This window comes from Carica papaya, chromosome 5, assembly GCF_054855325.1.
Source record: "Carica papaya isolate Zhongbai chromosome 5, ASM5485532v1, whole genome shotgun sequence".
Taxonomy (NCBI): domain Eukaryota; kingdom Viridiplantae; phylum Streptophyta; class Magnoliopsida; order Brassicales; family Caricaceae; genus Carica; species Carica papaya.
Window position 1 is genome coordinate 27,984,050 of NC_142313.1, and position 12,618 is coordinate 27,996,667.

Consider the following 12,618-nt stretch of genomic DNA (forward strand, 5'->3'; position numbering starts at 1 on the left):
ATATTAGAACGAGAACGGGAGGTGCAGTGTGCACGCACAAGGAAACAAATGACGGGAGGGGGAAGAAAGGGGAATGAGTTTATGTATTTGCAGCGCGAAATTAAACAAGTGCGATCATACCAGCACTAATGCAGCGGATCCCATCAGAACTCCGCAGTGAAGTGTGCTTGGGCGAGATTAGTACTCGGATGGGTAACCTCCTGGGAAGTCCTCGTGTCTCACCAATTTTTTTTCAGACGGGTCGTTCGACGTTACGCGCGTCTGGAACTAGGGTCCACTGGTTTATACGCAAATGTGAGTCAAGAAGCAGGGGCATTTTAATCGATATTAGAACGAGAATGAGAGGTGAAGTGTGAACACACAAGGAAACAAATGACAGGAGGGGGAAGAAAGGAGAATGAGTGTATGTATTTGCAGCGCGAAAGTAAACAGGTGCGATCATACCAGCACTAAAGCTCCGTATCCCATCAGAACTACGCAGTTAAGTGTGCTTGGGCGAGCATAGTACTCGGATGGGTGACCACTTGGGAAGCCCTCGTGTTGCACCTATTTTTTTTCGGATGAGTTGTTCGACGTTACGCGCGAATAGAATTATAAACCACTGGTTCATTTGCAAAGATGAGTCACGGTGCCGGGGCATATTACTTGATATTAGAATGAGAAAGAGAAATGCAGAGCGCACGCACAAGGAAACAAATGACGGGAGGGGGGATGGGAGGAGAAAGAATGTATGTATTTGCAGTGCAGAATGAAACATAGGGATCATACCAGCACTAATGCAATGGATTCTATCAGACCTCCGCAGTTAAGGGTGCTTGGGCGAGAAAAGTACTCGGATGGGTGACCTTCTTCGAAGTCCTTATATTTCACCCATTTTCTTGGGAGGTCCTCGTGTTGCACCCATCTTTTTGCAGATGATTCTTTCGACGTTACGCGCGACTCGATTTATGGTCAGCAGGTTTATTCGCAAATATGAGTCACGGCGCCGTGGCATTTTACTTGATATTAGAACGAGTACGGGAGGTGCAGTGTACACGCACAAGGAAACAAATGACGGGAGGAGGAAGAAAAGAGAATGAGTGTATGTATTTGAAGCGCAAAAATAAACAAGTGGCATCATACCAGCACTAATGCACTGGAACCCATCAGAACTCTGTAGTTAAGTGTGCTTGGGCGAGAGTAGTACTCGGATGGGTGACCTCTTGTGAAGTCCTCATATCGCAACAATTTTTTTTCAGATGGGTCGTTCGACGTTACGCACGACTAGAACTATGGTCCGCTCGTTTATACGCAAATATGAGTCAAGAATCAGGGGCATTTTAATCATTATTCGAACAAGAAGGAGAGGTGCAGTGTGAACGCACAAGGAAACAAATGATGGGAGGGGGGAGGGAAGAAGGAGTGTATGTATTTTCAGCACGAAATTAAACAGGTGCGGTCACACCAGCACTAATGCACCGGATCCCATCAGAACTCCGCAGTTAAGTGTGCTTTGGCGAAAGTAGTACAATGATGGGTTACCTCCTGGAAAGTTTTTGTGTTGCACCCATTTTCTTTTTTCAGATGTGCCATTCGACGTTACGCATGACTTTAATTATGGTCCGCAGATTTATTCGCAAATGGTAGTCACGGTGTCGTGGCATTTTACTTGATATTTGAACGAGAACGATAGGTGCAGTGCGCACGCACAAGGAAACAAATGACGGGAGGGGGAAGAAAGGAGAATGAGTGTATGTATTTGCAGCGTGAAATTAAACAGGTGCGATCATACCAGCACTACAGCCCCGGATCCCATCAGAACTCCCCAGTTAAGTGTGCTTGGGTGAGAGTAGTACTCGGATCGGTGACCACCTGGGAAGCCCTCGGGTTGCACCTATTTTTTTTCGGATGGGTTGTTCGACGTTATGCGCGAATGGAATTATAAACCGCTGGTTCATTTGCAAAGGTGAGTCACGGTGCCAGGGCATATTACTTGATATTAGAACGAGAAAGAAAGATGCAGAGTGCACGCACAAGGAAACAAATGACGGGAGGGGGATGGGAGGAGAAAGAGTGTATGTATTTGCAGTGCAGAATGAAACATGAGGGATCATACCAGCACAAATGCAACGGTTTCTATCATAACTCCGCAGTTAAGGGTGCTTGGGCGAGAAAAGTACTCGGATGGGTGACCTCCTGCGAAGTCCTTATATTTCACCCATTTTCTTGGGAGGTCCTCGTGTTGCACCCATCTTTTTGCAGATGATTCTTTCGACGTTACGCGTGACTTGATTTATGGTCCGCAAGTTTTTTCGCAAATATGAGTCACGGCGCCGTGGCATTTTACTTGATATTAAAACAAGTACGGGAGGTGCAGTGCGCACGCACAAGGGAACAAATGACGGGAGGGGGAAGAAAGGAGAAGGAGTGTATGTATTTGCAGAGTGAAATTAAACAGGTCCGATCATACCAGCCCTAAAGCTCCGGATCCCATCAGAACTCCGTAGTTAAGTGTGCTTGAACGAGAGTAGTACTCGGATGGGTGACCACTTGGGAAGCCCTCGTGTTGCACCAATTTTTTTTCGGATGGGTTGTTCAACGTTACGCGCGAATGGAATTATAATCCGCTGGTTCATTTGCAAAGGTGAGTCACGATGCCGGGGCATATTACTTGATATTAGAACGAGAAAGAAAGATGCAGAGTGCACGCACAAGGAAACAAATGACGGGAGGGGGATGGGAGGAGAAAGAGTGTATGTATTTGCAGTGCAGAATGAAACATGAGGGATCATACCAGCACTAATGCAACGGATTCTATCATAACTCCGCAGTTAAGGGTGCTTGGGCGAGAAAAGTACTCGGATGGGTGACCTCCTGCGAAGTCCTTATATTTCACCCATTTTCTTGTGAAGTCCTCGTGTTGCACCCATTTTTTTGCAGATGATTCTTTCGACGTTACGCGCGACTTGAATTATGGTCCTCAGGTTTATTCGCAAATGTGAGTCACGACACCGTTGTATTTTACTTGATATTAGAACGAGCACGGGAGGTGCAGTGCGCACGCACAAGGAAACAAATGATGGGAGGGGGGGAGGGAAGAAGGAATGTATGTATTTTCATCCCGAAATTAAACAGGTGCGGTCACACCAGCACAAATGCTCCGGATCCCATCAGAGCTCCGCAGTTAAGTGTGCTTTGACGAAAGTAGTACAATGATGGGTTACTTCCTGGGAAGTTCTCTTGTTGCACCCATTTTCTTTTTTTCAGATGTGTCGTTCGACGTTACGCGCGACTTTAATTATGGTCCGCAGATTTATTCGCAAATGTGAGTCACGGAGCTGTGGCATTTTACTTGATATTTGAACGAGAACAAGAGGTGCAGTGCGCACGCACAAAGAAACAAATGACGGGAGGGGGAAGAACGGAGAAGTAGTTTATGTATTTACAGCGCGAACTTAAACAGGTGCGATCAAACCAGCACTAATGCACCGGATCCCATCAGAACTCCGCAGTTAAGTGTGCTTGGGCGAGAGTAGTACTTGGATGGGTGACCTCCTGGGAAGTCCTCGTGTCGCACTAATTTTTTTTTCAGACGGGTTGTTCGACGTTATGCGCGACTGGAACTAGGGTCCACTGGTTTATACGCAAATGTGAGTCAAGAAGCAGGGGCATTTTAATCGATATTAGAATGAGAAGGAGAGATGCAGAGTGCACGCACAAGGAAACAAATGACGGGAGGGGGGATGGAGGAAGAAAAAGTTTATGTATTTACAGCGCAGAATGAAACATGAGCAATCATACCAGCACCAATGCAACGGATTCTATCAGAACTCCGAAAGTTAAGGGTGCTTGGGCGAGAGTAGCACTAGGATGGGTGACCTCCTGCGAATTCCTTATATTTCACCCATTTTCTTAGGAAGTCCTCGTGTTGCACCGATTTTTTGCAGATGATTCTTTTGACGTTACGCGCAACTTGAATTATGGTCCTCAGGTTTATTCGCAAATGTGAGTCACGGCGCTGTAACATTTTACTTGATATTAGAACGAGAACAGGAGCTGCAGTGCGCACGCACAAGGAAACAAATGACCAGAGGGGGACGAAAGGGGAATGAGTTTATGTATTTGCAGCGGGAAATTAAACATGTGCAATCATTCCAGCAGTAATGCACCGGATCCCATCAGAACTACGTAGTTAAGCGTGCTTGGGCGAGAGTAGTACTCGGATGGGTGACCTCTTGGGAGGTCCTCGTGTCGCACCAATTTTATTTCAAACGGGTCGTTCGACGTTACGCGACACTGGAACTAGGGTCCGCTGGTTTATACGTAAATGTGAGTCAAGAAGCAGGGTCATTTTAATCGATATTAGAACGAGAATGAGTGGTGAAGTGTGAACGCACAAGGAAACAAATGACCGGAGGGGCAAGAAAGGAGAAGGAGTGTATGTATTTGCAGCGCGAAATTAAACAGGTGTGATCATACCAGCACTAAAGCCCCGGATCCCATCAGAATTCTGCACTTAAGTGTGCTTGGGCGAGAGTATTACTCGGATGGGTGACAACTTGGGCATCCCTCGTGTTGCATCTATTTTTTTCGGATGGGTTGTTCAACGTTACGCGCGAATGGAATTATAAACTGCTGGTTCATTTGCAAAGGTAAGTCACGGTGCTGAGGCATATTACTTGATATTAGAACGAGAAAGAGAGATGCAGAGTGCACGCACAAGGAAACAAATGACGGGAGGGGGGATGGGAGGAGAAAGAGTGTATGTATTTGAAGTGCAGAATGAAACATGAGGGATCATACCAGCACTAATGCAACGGATTCTATCAGAACTCCGCAGTTAAGGGTGCTTGGGCGAGAAAAGTACTCGGATGAGTGACCTCCTGCGAAGTCCTTATATTTCACCCATTTTCTTGGGAGGTCCTCGTGTTGCACCCATCTTTTTGCAGATGATTCTTTCGACGTTACGCGCGACTTGATTTATGGTCCGCAGGTTTATTCGCAAATGTGAGTCACGGCGCCGTGGCATTTTACTTGATATTAGAACGAGAACGGGAGCTGCAGTGCGCACGCACAAGGAAACAAATGACGGGAGGGGGAAGAAAGGGGAATGAGTTTATGTATTTGCAGCGGGAAATTAAACAGGTGCGATCACACCAGCAGTAATGCACTGGATCCCATCAGAACTCCGCAGTTATGTGTGCTTGGGCAAGATTAGTGCTCGGATGGGTGACCTCCTGGGAAGTCCTCGTGTCGCAGCAATTTTTTTTCAGACGGGTCGTACGACGTTACGCGCGTCTGGAACTAGGGTCCGCTGGTTTATACGCAAATGTGAGTCAAGAAGCAGGGGCATTTTAATCGATATTAGAACGAGAATGAGAGGTAAAGTGTGAACGCACAAGGAAACAAATGACCGGAGGGGGAAGAAAGGAGGAGTGTATGTATTTGCAGCGCGAAATTAAATAGGTGCGATCATACCAGCACTAAAGCCGCGGATCCCATCAGAATTCCGCACTTAAGTGTGCTTGGGCGAGAGTATTACTCGGATGGGTGACAACTTGGGAAACCCTCGTGTTGCACCTATTTTTTTCGGATGGGTTGTTCCACGTTACGCGCGAATGGAATTATAAACTGCTGGTTCATTTGCAAAGGTGAGTCACGGTGCCGGGGCATATTACTTGATATTAGAACGAGAAAGAGAGATGCAGAGTTCACGCACAAGGAAACAAATGACGGGAGGGGGCAAGGGAGGAGAAGGAGTTTATGTATTTGCAGTGCAGAATGAAACAGGTGCGATCATACCAGCACTAATGCAACCGATCCCATCATAACTCCGCAGTTAAGTGTGTTTGGGCGAGAGTAGTACTCGGATGGGTGACCACTTGGGAAGTTCTCGTGTTGCACCCATTTTCTTGGGAGGTCCTCGTGTTGCACCCATCTTTTTGCAGATGATTCTTTCGACGTTACGCGCGACTTGATTTATGGTCCGCAGGTTTATTCGCAAATGTGAGTCACGGCGCCGTGGCATTTTACTTGATATTAGAACGAGTACGGGAGGTGCAGTGCGCACGCACAAGGAAACAAATGACGGGAGGAGGCAGAAAAGAGAAGGAGTGTAAGTATTTGAAGCGCAAAATTAAACAAGTGGCATCATACCAGCACTGATGCACTGGATCCCATCAGAACTCTGCAGCTTAGTGCGCTTGGGCGAGAGTAGTACTCGGATGGTTGACCTCTTGGGAAGTCCTCGTATCGCAACAATTTTTTTTAGATGGGTCGTTCGACGTTACGCGCGACTTGAACTATGGTTCGCTGGTTTATACGCAAATGTGAGTCAAGAAGCAGGGGCATTTTAATCGATATTAGAACGAGAAAGAGAGATGCAGAGTGCACGCACAAGGAAACAAATGACAGGAAGGGGGGTGGAGGGAGAAAAAGTGTATGTATTTGCAGCGCAGAATGAAACATGAGGAATCATACCAGCACCAATGCAACGGATTCTATCACAACTCCGCAAGTTAAGGGTGCTTGGGCGACAGTAGCTGTAAGATGGGTGACCTCCTGCGAAGTCCTTATATTACACCCATTTTCTTTGGAAGTCCTCGTGTTGCACCCATTTTTTTGTAGATGATTCTTTCGACGATACGCGCGACTTGAATTATGGTCCTCAGGTTTATTCATAAATGTGAGTCACGGCACCGTAACATTTTACTTGATATTAGAACGAGCACGGGAGGTGCAGTGCGCACGCACAAGGAAACAAATGACGGGAGGGGGAAGAAAGGAGAAGGAGTTTATGTATTTGCAGCGCTAAATTATACGGGTGCGATCATACCAGCACTAATGCATCGGATCCCATCACAACTCCGCAGTTAAGTGTGCTTGGGCGAGAGTAGTACTCGGATGGGTGACCTCCTGGGAAGTCCTCGTGTCCCACCAATTTTTTTTCAGACGGGTCGTTCGACGTTACGCGCGACTGGAACTAGGGTCCGTTGGTTTATACGCAAATGTGAGTCAAGAAGCAGGGGTATTTTAATCGATATTAGAACAAGAAGGAGAGGTGCAGTGTGAACGCACAAGGAAACAATTGATGGGAGGGGGAGGGAAAGAGAAGGAGTGTATGTATTTTCAACACGAAATGAAACAGGTGCGATCATACCAGCACTAATGCAACGGATTCTATCAGAACTCCGTAGGTAAGGGTGCTTGGGCGAGAGTAGTACTAGCATGGGTTACCTCCTGCGATGTCCTTATATTTCACCCGTTTTCTTGTGAAGTCCTCGTGTCGCACCAATTTTTTTTTAGACGGGTCGTTCGACGTTACGCGCTTCTGGAACTAGGGTCCGCTGGTTTATACGCAAAGGTGAGTCAAGAAGCAGGGGCATTTTAATCGATATTAGAACGAGAATGAGAGGTGAAGTGTGAACCCACAAGGAAATAAATGACGGGAGGGGGAAGAAAGGAGAAGGAGTGTATGTATTTGCAGCGCGAAATTAAACAGGTGCGATCATACCAGCACTAAAGCTCGGCATCCCATCAGAGCTCCGCAGTTAAGTGTGCTTGGGCGAGAGTAGTACTCGGATGTGTGACCACTTGGGAAGCCCTCGTGTTGCACCTATTTTTTTTCGGATGGGTTGTTTGACGTTACGCGCGAATGGAATTATACATACACTCCTTAATCGATATTAGAACGAGAAGGAGAGGTGCAGTGTGAACGCACAAGGAAACAAATGATGGGAGGGGGGGAGGGAAGAAGGAGTGTATGTATTTTCAGCACAAAATTAAACAGGTGCGGTCACACCAGCACAAATGCACCGGATCCCATCAGAACTCCGCAGTTAAGTGTGTTTTGGCGAAAGTAGTACAATGATGGGTTACCTCCTGGGAAGTTCTCGTGTTGCACCCATTTTCTTTTTTTCAGATGTGCCGTTCGACGTTACGCGCGACTTGAATTATGGTCCGCAGATTTATTCGCAAATGTGAGTCACGACGCCGTGGCATTTTACTTGATATTTGAACGAGAACGAGAGGTGCAGTGCGCACGCACAAGGAAACAAATGACGGAAGGGGGAAAAAAGGAGAAGGAGTTTATGTATTTGAATCGCAAAATTAAACAGGTGTGATCATACCAGCACTAATGCACCGGATCCCATCAGAACTTTGCAGTTAAGTGTGCTTGGGCAAGAATAGTACTCGGATGGGTGACCTCTTGGGAAGTCCTCGTGTCGCACTAATTTTTTTTTTCAGACGGGTCGTTCGACGTTACGCGCGACTGGAACTAGGGTCCACTGGTTTATACACAAATGTGAGTCAAGAAGCAGGGGCATTTTAATTGATATTAGAACGAGAAAGAGAGGTGCAGAGTGCACGCACTAGGAAACAAATGACGGGAGGGGGGATGGAGGGAGAAAAAGTGTATGTACTTGCAGCGCAGAATGAAACATGAGCAATCATACCAGCACCAATGCAACGGATTCTATCAGAACTCCACAAGTTAAAGGTGCTTGGGCGAGAGTAGCACTAGGATGGGTGACCTCCTACGAAGTCCTTATATTTCACCCATTTTCTTAGGAAGTCCTCGTGTTGCACCCATTTTTTTGCAGATGATTCTTTCGACGATACACGCGACTTGAATTATGGTCCTCAGGTTTATTCGCAAATGTGAGTCACGGCGCTGTAGCATTTTACTTGATATTAGAACGAGAATGGGAGGTGCAGTGCGCACGCAAAAGGAAACAAATGACGGGAGGGGAAAGAAAGGGGAATGAGTTTATGTATTTGGAGCGCAAAGTTAAACAGGTGCGATCATACCAGCACTAATGCACCGGATCCAATCAGAACTCCGCAGTGAATTGTGCTTGGGCGAGATTAGTACTCGGATGGGTGACCTCCTGGGAAGTCCTCGTGTCGCACCAATTTTTTTTCAGACGGGTCGTTCGATATTACGCGCGTCTGGAACTAGGGTCCGCTGGTTTATACGCAACTGTGAGTCAAGAAGCAGGGGCATTTTAATCGATATTAGAACGAGAATGAGAGGTGAAGTGTGAATGCACAAGGAAACAAATGACGGGAGGAGGAAGAAAGGAGAAGGAGTGTATGTATTTGCAGGGCAAAATTAAAAAGGTGCGATCATACCAGCACTAAAGCTCCAGATCCCATCAGAGCTCCGAAGTTAAGTGTGCTTGGGCGAGAGTAGTACTCGGATGGGTGACCACTTGGGAAGCCCTCGTGTTGCACCTATTTTTTTCGGATGGGTTGTTCGACGTTACGCGCGAATGGAATTATAAACCGCTGGTTCATTTGCAAAGGTGAGTCACGGTGCCGGGGCATATTACTTGATATTAGAACGAGAAAGAGAGATGCAGAGTGCACGCACAAGGAAACAAATGACGGGAGGGGGGATGGAAGGAGAAAGAGTGTATGTATTTGCAGTGCAGAATGAAACATGAGGGATCATACTAGCACTAATGCAACGGATTCTATCAGAACTCCGTAGTTAAGGGTGCTTGGGCGAGAAAAGTACTCGGATGGGTGACCTCCTGCGAAGTCCTTATATTTCACCCATTTTCCTGGGAGGTCCTCGTGTTGCACCCATCTTTTTATAGATGATTCTTTCGACGTTACGCGCGACTTGATTTATGGTCCGCAGGTTTATTCGCAAATGTGAGTCACGGCGCCGTGGCATTTTACTTGATATTAGAACGAGTACCGGAGGTGCAGTGCGCACGCACAAGGAAACAAATGACGGGAGGAAGAAGAAAAGATTAGGAGTGCATATATTTGAAGCGCAAAATTAAACAAGTGGCATCATACCAGCACTAATACACTGGATCCCATTAGAACTCTGCAGTTAAGTGTGCTTGGGCGAGAGTAGTACTCGGTTGGGTGACCTCTTGAGAAGTCCTCGTATCGCAACAATGTTTTTTCAGATAGGTCGTTCGACATTACGTGCGACTGGAACTATGGTCCACTGGTTTATACGCAAATGTGAGTCAAGAATCCGGGGCATTTTAATCGATATTAGAACGAGAATGAGAGGTGCAATGTGAACGCAAAAGGAAACAAATGATGGGAGGGCGGGAGGGAAGAAGGAGTGTATGTATTTTCAGCACGAAATTAAACAGGTGCGGTCACACCAGCACAAATGCACCGGATCCCATCAGAACTCCGCAGTTAAGTGTGCTTTGGCGAAAGTAGTACAATGATGGGTTACCTCCTGGGAAGTTCTCGTGTTGCACCCATTTTCTTTTTTTCAGATGTGCCGTTTGACGTTACGCGCGACTTTAATTATGGTCCGCAGATTTATTCGCAAATGTGAGTCACGACGCCGTGGCATTTTACTTGATATTTGAACGAGAACGAGAGGTGCAGTGCGCACGCACAAGGAAACAAATGACTGGAGGTGGAAAAAAGGAGGAGTTTATGTATTTGCAGCGCAAAATTAAACAGGTGTGATCATACCAGCACTAATGCACCGGATCCCATCAGAACTCCGCAGTTAAGTGTGCTTGGGCGAGAGTTGTACCCGGATGGGTGACCTCCTGGGAATTCCTCGTGTCGCACTAATTTTTTTTTTCAGACGGGTCGTTCGAGGTTACGCGCGACTGGAACTAGGGTCCACTGGTTTAAACGCAAATGTGAGTCAAGAAGCTGGGGCATTTTAATCGATATTAGAACGAGAAGGAGAGATGCAGAGTGCACGCACAAGGAAACAAATGACGGTAGGGGGGATGGAGGGAGAAAAAGTGTATGTAGTTACAGCGCAGAATGAAACATGAGCAATCATACCAGCACCAATGCAACGGATTCTATCAGAACTCCACAAGTTAAGGGTGCTTGGGCGAGAGTAGCACTAGGATGGGTGACCTCCTACGAAGTCCTTATATTTCACCCATTTTCTTAGGAAGTTCTCGTGTTGCACCCATTTTTTTGCAGATGATTCTTTCGACGATACTCGCGACTTGAATTATGGTCCTTAGGTTTATTCGCAAATGTGAGTCACGGCACCGTAGCATTTTACTTGATATTAGAACGAGCACGGTAGGTGCAGTGCGCACGCACAAGGAAACAAATGACGGCAGGGGGAAGAAAGGAGAAGGAGTTTATGTATTTGCAGCACAAAATTAAACAGGTGCGATCATACCAGCACTAATGCACCGGATCCCATCAGAACTCCGCAATTAAGTGTGCTTGTGCGAGAGTAGTACTCGGATGGGTGACCTCTTGGGAAGTCCTCCTATCGCACCAAATTTTTTCAGACAGGTCGTTCGACGCTACGCGCGACTGGAAATAGGGTCCGCTGGTTTATACGCAAATGTGAGTCAAGAAGTAGGGGCATTTTAATCGATATTAGAACGAGAAGGAGAGGTGCAGTGTGAACGCACAAGGAAACAATTGATGGGAGGGGGAGGGAAGGAGAATGAGTGGATGTATTTTCAGCACGAAATGAAACAGGTGCGATCATACCAGCACTAATGCAATGGATTCTATCAGAACTCCGTAGGAAAGGGTGCTTGGGGGAGAGTAGTACTAGCATGGGTTACCTCCTGCGAAGTCCTTATATTTCACCCATTTTCTTGTGAAGTCCTCGTGTTGCACCCATTTTTTTGCAGATGGTTCTTTCGACGATACGGGCGACTTGAATTATGGTCCTCAGGTTTATTCGCAAATGTGAGTCACGGCGCTGTAGCATTTTACTTGATATTAGAACGAGAACGGGAGGTGCAGTGCGCACGTATAAGGAAAAAATTGACGGGAGGGGGAAGAAAGGAGAATGAATTTATGTATTTGCAGCGCAAAATTGAACAGGTGCGATCATACCAGCACTAATGCACCGGATCCCATCAGAACTCCACAGTTAAGTGTGCTTGGGCGAGATTAGTACTCGGATGGGTGACCTCCTCGGAAGTCCTCGTGTCGCACAAATTTTTTTTCAGACGGGTCGTTCGACGTTACGCGCGTCTGGAACTAGGGTCCGCTGGTTTATACGCAAATGTGAGTCAAGAAGCAGGGGTATTTTAATCGATATTAGAACGAGAATGAGAGGTGAAGTGTGAACGCACAAAGAAACAAATGACGGGAGGGGGAAGAAAGGAGAAGGAGTGTATGTATTTACAGCGCGAAATTAAACAGGTGCGATCATACTAGCACTAATGCACCGGATCCCATCAAAACTCCGCAGTTATGTGTGCTTATGCGAGAGTAGTACTCGGATGGGTGACCTCCTGGGAAGTCCTCATATCGCACCAATTTTTTTCAGACAGGTCGTTCGATGCTACGCGCGACTGGAACTAGGGTCCGCTGGTTTATACGCAAATGTGAGTCAAGAAGCAGGGGCATTTTAATCAATATTAGAACGAGAAGGAGAAGTGCAGTGTGAACGCACAAGGAAACAATTGATGGGAGGGGGAGGGAAGGAGAATGAGTGTATGTATTTTCAGCACGGAATGAAACAGGTGCGATCATACCAGCACTAATGCAACGGATTCTATCAGAACTCCGTAGGTAAGGATGCTTGGGCGAGAGTAGTACTAGCATGAGTTACCTCCTGCGAAGTCCTTATATTTCACCCATTTTCTTGTGAAGTCCTCGTGTTGCACCCATTTTTTTGCAGATGATTCTTTCGACGATACGCGGGAC

At 46.7% G+C, this 12,618-nt stretch overlaps 4 non-coding genes and 21 pseudogenes across 4 annotated transcripts; all 25 read left to right on the plus strand.

Annotated features, from left to right (window-relative positions):
* The first annotated feature begins 106 nt into the window (after nt 1-106).
* LOC148258050 (5S ribosomal RNA) lies at nt 107-225 on the plus strand (annotated as a pseudogene).
* Nucleotides 226-430: 205 nt separating this feature from the next.
* LOC148258051 (5S ribosomal RNA) lies at nt 431-549 on the plus strand. Its single transcript, XR_015820351.1, has one exon. It is a non-coding gene; the product is annotated as a 5S ribosomal RNA (ribosomal RNA).
* Nucleotides 550-1,109: 560 nt separating this feature from the next.
* LOC148258052 (5S ribosomal RNA) lies at nt 1,110-1,227 on the plus strand (annotated as a pseudogene).
* A 203-nt stretch (nt 1,228-1,430) lies between these two features.
* LOC148258053 (5S ribosomal RNA) lies at nt 1,431-1,549 on the plus strand (annotated as a pseudogene).
* Nucleotides 1,550-1,757: 208 nt separating this feature from the next.
* Nucleotides 1,758-1,876, plus strand: LOC148258054 (5S ribosomal RNA; annotated as a pseudogene).
* Nucleotides 1,877-2,435: 559 nt separating this feature from the next.
* On the plus strand, nt 2,436-2,554 carry LOC148258055 (5S ribosomal RNA; annotated as a pseudogene).
* A 558-nt stretch (nt 2,555-3,112) lies between these two features.
* Nucleotides 3,113-3,231, plus strand: LOC148258056 (5S ribosomal RNA; annotated as a pseudogene).
* A 209-nt stretch (nt 3,232-3,440) lies between these two features.
* On the plus strand, nt 3,441-3,559 carry LOC148258057 (5S ribosomal RNA). Its single transcript, XR_015821094.1, has one exon. It is a non-coding gene; the product is annotated as a 5S ribosomal RNA (ribosomal RNA).
* A 561-nt stretch (nt 3,560-4,120) lies between these two features.
* On the plus strand, nt 4,121-4,239 carry LOC148258058 (5S ribosomal RNA; annotated as a pseudogene).
* Nucleotides 4,240-4,444: 205 nt separating this feature from the next.
* On the plus strand, nt 4,445-4,563 carry LOC148258059 (5S ribosomal RNA; annotated as a pseudogene).
* Nucleotides 4,564-5,122: 559 nt separating this feature from the next.
* On the plus strand, nt 5,123-5,241 carry LOC148258060 (5S ribosomal RNA; annotated as a pseudogene).
* Nucleotides 5,242-5,443: 202 nt separating this feature from the next.
* On the plus strand, nt 5,444-5,562 carry LOC148258061 (5S ribosomal RNA; annotated as a pseudogene).
* Nucleotides 5,563-5,767: 205 nt separating this feature from the next.
* On the plus strand, nt 5,768-5,886 carry LOC148258062 (5S ribosomal RNA; annotated as a pseudogene).
* Nucleotides 5,887-6,800: 914 nt separating this feature from the next.
* LOC148258063 (5S ribosomal RNA) lies at nt 6,801-6,919 on the plus strand (annotated as a pseudogene).
* A 559-nt stretch (nt 6,920-7,478) lies between these two features.
* LOC148258064 (5S ribosomal RNA) lies at nt 7,479-7,597 on the plus strand (annotated as a pseudogene).
* Nucleotides 7,598-7,766: 169 nt separating this feature from the next.
* Nucleotides 7,767-7,885, plus strand: LOC148258065 (5S ribosomal RNA; annotated as a pseudogene).
* A 209-nt stretch (nt 7,886-8,094) lies between these two features.
* On the plus strand, nt 8,095-8,213 carry LOC148258066 (5S ribosomal RNA; annotated as a pseudogene).
* A 563-nt stretch (nt 8,214-8,776) lies between these two features.
* Nucleotides 8,777-8,895, plus strand: LOC148258067 (5S ribosomal RNA; annotated as a pseudogene).
* A 205-nt stretch (nt 8,896-9,100) lies between these two features.
* LOC148258068 (5S ribosomal RNA) lies at nt 9,101-9,219 on the plus strand. Its single transcript, XR_015819948.1, has one exon. It is a non-coding gene; the product is annotated as a 5S ribosomal RNA (ribosomal RNA).
* A 560-nt stretch (nt 9,220-9,779) lies between these two features.
* Nucleotides 9,780-9,897, plus strand: LOC148258069 (5S ribosomal RNA; annotated as a pseudogene).
* A 204-nt stretch (nt 9,898-10,101) lies between these two features.
* On the plus strand, nt 10,102-10,220 carry LOC148258070 (5S ribosomal RNA; annotated as a pseudogene).
* Nucleotides 10,221-10,426: 206 nt separating this feature from the next.
* Nucleotides 10,427-10,545, plus strand: LOC148258071 (5S ribosomal RNA). The gene has a single exon (XR_015820012.1). It is a non-coding gene; the product is annotated as a 5S ribosomal RNA (ribosomal RNA).
* A 563-nt stretch (nt 10,546-11,108) lies between these two features.
* On the plus strand, nt 11,109-11,227 carry LOC148258072 (5S ribosomal RNA; annotated as a pseudogene).
* Nucleotides 11,228-11,785: 558 nt separating this feature from the next.
* Nucleotides 11,786-11,904, plus strand: LOC148258073 (5S ribosomal RNA; annotated as a pseudogene).
* A 205-nt stretch (nt 11,905-12,109) lies between these two features.
* Nucleotides 12,110-12,228, plus strand: LOC148258074 (5S ribosomal RNA; annotated as a pseudogene).
* The last annotated feature ends 390 nt before the right edge of the window (nt 12,229-12,618 follow it).